The 4,692-nt window shown below is 36.5% G+C and overlaps 1 long non-coding RNA gene across 1 annotated transcript; it reads left to right on the top strand.

Annotated features, from left to right (window-relative positions):
- The first annotated feature begins 1,981 nt into the window (after nt 1-1,981).
- Nucleotides 1,982-4,168, top strand: LOC126814754 (uncharacterized). The gene is made up of 3 exons (XR_007677742.2): nt 1,982-2,510; nt 3,241-3,313; nt 3,549-4,168. It is a non-coding gene; the product is annotated as an uncharacterized LOC126814754 (long non-coding RNA).
- Nucleotides 4,169-4,692: the final 524 nt, after the last annotated feature.

The raw sequence follows: 4,692 nt of genomic DNA, 5'->3' as shown, positions 1-4,692 counted from the left end.
CAGTGTTGTAAAGACAAGTAAAACGGAATTTTGAACTATAAATAACGAAACGAAATAGTCTCTGTGTTTAATCAGATTGGTTATGTCATTATCTAATAATATCTTCTATGATTTTGAGCTTGGGGCACCCGACTATTTGATGGGTTATGCCATTATCTATATAATCACAAATTGTAAGTTTTTGAGATAGGGTCATCTTACTATTTCGCTTGTTATACCATTATTTAATACATAGGACAATTCTGCGGTAACGGAATTACAGTTATTTGTTTATGAAAAACAGCTTACAGATTTATACTTTTGGCTACTTTGTTGTCAGATCTGTAATATAGTGAAAGCTAATATTGCCACTGGCTTGCTGCATGAATGGATAGTTTCTGTGCAAGCGAACCCAATGGTAACTTCTTATTTATTTGGTTTCGGATATTTAAGAAACCAGATCTACAGACAGATCTACATTCTTGAAAATAAGATTTAAAGTAATGATCAGGGGAATATTAAAGTTCATACATTTTGCAACCAGTCCGATAATTTTGTGACAAGTGACTGTTTTCTCTGGTAACGAAATTGCGTTTCTAAATAAAAAGTCTTGTAGAACAAGTATATCAGCGAAGTTAAATTTTATTTGTCTAATAAATTACATCAATATTCCAACAATTGTACAGTTTTATGTTTATTTGAATTCGCTGCCAATTAAAATTGCAGATATCGTCGTGAGGAAGGTCAATTGTGAACGTAATTTATTTGGCACAAATCACAGTTATAAGTTCATAATTTTTGATTATGAAATAGAAATACATCGCAAAATCCGTTTAGTTTATTTGATGGATTATAGCATATTTTATAATGCCACGAAATCATCATCACTGATTTCCAATGACCCGATCGACTGAGATTGGTTTGGGAGCTTCATGATGGTAGAATACAGTTGTATTTCGGTCTTACTATTATCTCTACCTTCTTTGAAGTGGTTTACAGTTTGGGTGGGTTGATAGGCCACCTAGATTCAAAGTTATGTTCAACTGAAGTAAAGAAAAAATAGTTTTTAAATTTAGTTTATTGAAGCAGGCATATTCCAAAGTGCCAAAAACGGGGCTGCGCTTTCTTAAAAATATAGATATTTTTTTAGTATAGGCGACTTCTTCATGACAAATTCACCCTTGACTGAACTTAGTGTGTAGAGTTGTTTTTTAACCTCAAAATTGACCTATTATAGAGAGAGATGTTCAGTCAACAATTCAATTACCTTTTCAACATGAAAATATACTGAAATATTCCTTTTGTTTTGTTTGGGGTTTTTTCCTGGTGTGTGTTGTACAATCTTATTTCAGGTAGATGTATTGATATCGGCAAGATGGGGAACACCTGATTTATCACCCAATAATACATTCCACAGTAGATATCGCTTGTGTGATATATTTCATAATCTACTGCGATATCTCCTTCATTTCTTATTAAAAATAACTTTTTTAAATTAAACATGAACTATTGTTATTCAATTGACCTTGATGGAAACACTGGGTCAATATAAAGGACTTTGCAAAGGTTGAATTGCTGTCAAAAAATGATGTATCACTACGCCGTAATGTTCAGTAAAAGTGAAATCTACAGCAAAGAATTATATCTATCTATTTGTGCATGTAAGCAGGGTTCGTACGCTTCCTGGAAAACCTGGAAAGTCATGGAATTCCACCCATGAAAACTCCAGGCCTGGAAAACCTGGAATATGAGTATTTTATCATGGAAAGTCATGAAATTTTCACCTCCGTCCAGTAATCACCCTTTCTCCGAAATTTGATCCCATTTATTCAATTTGTAAAACTTATACGAATGAAAAGCACGGTAAAGAAAAATAGATCCAAGAGTAGACAAACTTTCGTAGTCTTTTTTTTCAGACGCAAGTCATTGGCTTGACAATTTTTTGGCTTGATAATCTGGACTACGCCCTGTAGCAGGACTAAGACTAGTAATTATTTCCCCTTATTTCATGATGGACGAATGTAGTGCGAGTTATAAATAGACAATTTTTCCCTTAATTTTTTTCTCCCCTCTTCCTGCATTTTTGGGTTGACTTTTTGGTCTAGAATTGGAGAAAAGGGATCAAATTTGCAATTTCATAGCAGTTTTGGGTTATACTGATGATATTACAGCGGAGGGATAGGGGGTGTAAAGTGTCTTTCTGCAGAGCAATCATTGTGTCGGAAGTGAGATTTCCACCCCTGTCAACTTCAAATCTGTGTAGCAAAAAATCTAAATGGTCAACCCCCTACAAAATTATGATGAGGAGATTGCCAAATGTTGTCCCCATTGTGCCTATAAAGATTGGAACCAACGGAATGTTGAGCAAAAAGCTACAGCCTGTGATGTTACAGTCATTTAACATTGAAGTCAATGGGCAAATAATTGCTAGTCTGAGACCTGATGAAATAATGAAGCATGGCCGACTCGGGATGTTGATATTTTTTCAACGGCTTGTTTCCTGAAGTTTTGAATGGAAAGTGTCAGAAATGGTAAGAATACTGCTTTTTTATTGCCCAGCAGTAAGTTTTTTGACTATTTGGTATCAAAATAGCCATGATTGGGGGTATCCGTTGGTTGAGTGTGAATTTTGGGTTGTAAATGTGTAACATTTTGTTCACAATGATATCAAAACATGGTTAGGTCTAAATATTAAGGCCAACTCAACTGCAGATTTGGTCTAAAGTCACGAGATGTAAACAAGACTGACCCTAACCCAAGACCTTACCCTAACCCACAATCTTGTCAAAAAGCATGTAGCCTAGGCCTAAGCCAAGACCTAGTCCTGACCCTAGCCCAAACCCACAATTGTGTCAAAAAATCATGTGCCCTAACCCTATTTACATGTTGTGACCTTGAACCAAGTCTGCAGCTGGCCTTAACATTTAGACCTAACATGTTTTTGACATCATACAATGAAATGTTAACATGTACACTCCAAAATTCACACCTGTGTGACTTTTGATCAAACATGCAGTTGGCCTTAATATTTAGACCGAACCTTAAAACATGGCATCTACCTTTGAGATTGGCTTAGACTTATGTGACACTCAAGGTTTACTTTTTTACTGACTGTTAACTGGTTTCTTTTTGGAGGGCCAGTGACGGGCTGTTCGCTAGAAATAAAGAGGTTTATTTCTATTTCCAGTTGAAACCATATTTTTTTCTTATTTTCTCACTGTTTTTTATTGCATATTTATCCCCAGCCTCCTATCATTTCAGGTGCCCAGGTAATGTTTCATAGAGTGGAATGATTGACCTCAACACAAGTATTAAAAAAAAAGAAGCAAAACAGGTGAGATAAATGTGCATTTCATACACTTTAAGAAGTACATCCAACCTGATCCCCGCTTCTGCTCACTAATAGTAATGGCCTGGAAATTTGGTACTGCACAGGCCTGTCTTCTCCCCTTGACATTTAACTGAATGACAGAATTCCACATTTTGACCATTTTCTGGATGTCAATGACCATTTCCCTGGATAGTATTCGCCCCAGAATTCTCATTCTCATCCAAATTTAACATTTCAGGTCTACATCTCAAAACCTGATCTCTTCCTGAACTGGCTTTAGGAGAACGATGATGCATATCAATTTCATCCCTGATCTCTATGACACCTGTGGTGGAAGTGGAGGGCAAATCGTAATCAGTTTGGGTTCCAGCCCCGAGGACCTTTGTAAACTTTGCTTTTTGGTGATGACTTAATTTCCGAGCTTGAAAAGGACGCTTGTGTGTTTATCATGGCCTCTCATATTGGAAGATAACATCAATGGCTTGTGTGTTGATCGACGGTTGTGCATATCTCTTGGTCAGGAAAGTTGTAGGCACCATCGCCATTGTAAATCATTTGACAGGCCCGAGTGAACGGGGCGACCTATGATTGGTCAGCAATGTATCAGATTCCATACCGGGGGGTGGGGATGAAAAAACTGTTGTAGTGTTACATAATCAGATTATTTCAACTTACTTATCCTGTGGAAATACAGCTATATAGGAGATATTTTGAAATTCATAGGCACTGCATGTTTCAACATTTTAGATTTGACCACAATTTGGCACTTGAAACTATGTTAACAGAGAAAAACTGTGTGGTTTTCGATGAAAGTGTTAAAAGTCTAATATTGCATCATGATTACTGTTTTAAAATATTTTCGTGTTTGATTTATATTGAATTCATCTCATCTTTTTGAAGAATGCATTTATGTTCAAAAATAAAAATGTTCTGGCTTTAGGAGAACGATGATGCATATCAATTTCATCCCTGATCTCTATGACACCTGTGGTGGAAGTGGAGGGCAAATCGTAATCAGTTTGGGTTCCAGCCCCGAGGACCTTTGTAAACTTTGCTTTTTGGTGATGACTTAATTTCCGAGCTTGAAAAGGACGCTAGTGTGTTTATCATGGCCTCTCATATTGGAAGATAACATTAATGGCTTGTGTGTTGATCGACGGTTGTGCATATCTCTTGGTCAGGAAAGTTGTAGGCACCATCGCCATTGTAAATCATTTGACAGGCCCGAGTGAACGGGGCGACCTATGATTGGTCAGCAATGTATCAGATTCCAAACTGGGGGGTGGGGATGAAAAAGCTGTTGTAGTGTTACATAATCAGATTATTTCAACTTACTTATACTATGGAAATACAGCTATATAGGAGATATTTTAAAATTGATA

Source organism: Patella vulgata, chromosome 3, assembly GCF_932274485.2.
Source record: "Patella vulgata chromosome 3, xgPatVulg1.2, whole genome shotgun sequence".
Taxonomy (NCBI): domain Eukaryota; kingdom Metazoa; phylum Mollusca; class Gastropoda; family Patellidae; genus Patella; species Patella vulgata.
This window is presented reverse-complemented; position numbering and strand designations above follow the sequence as displayed.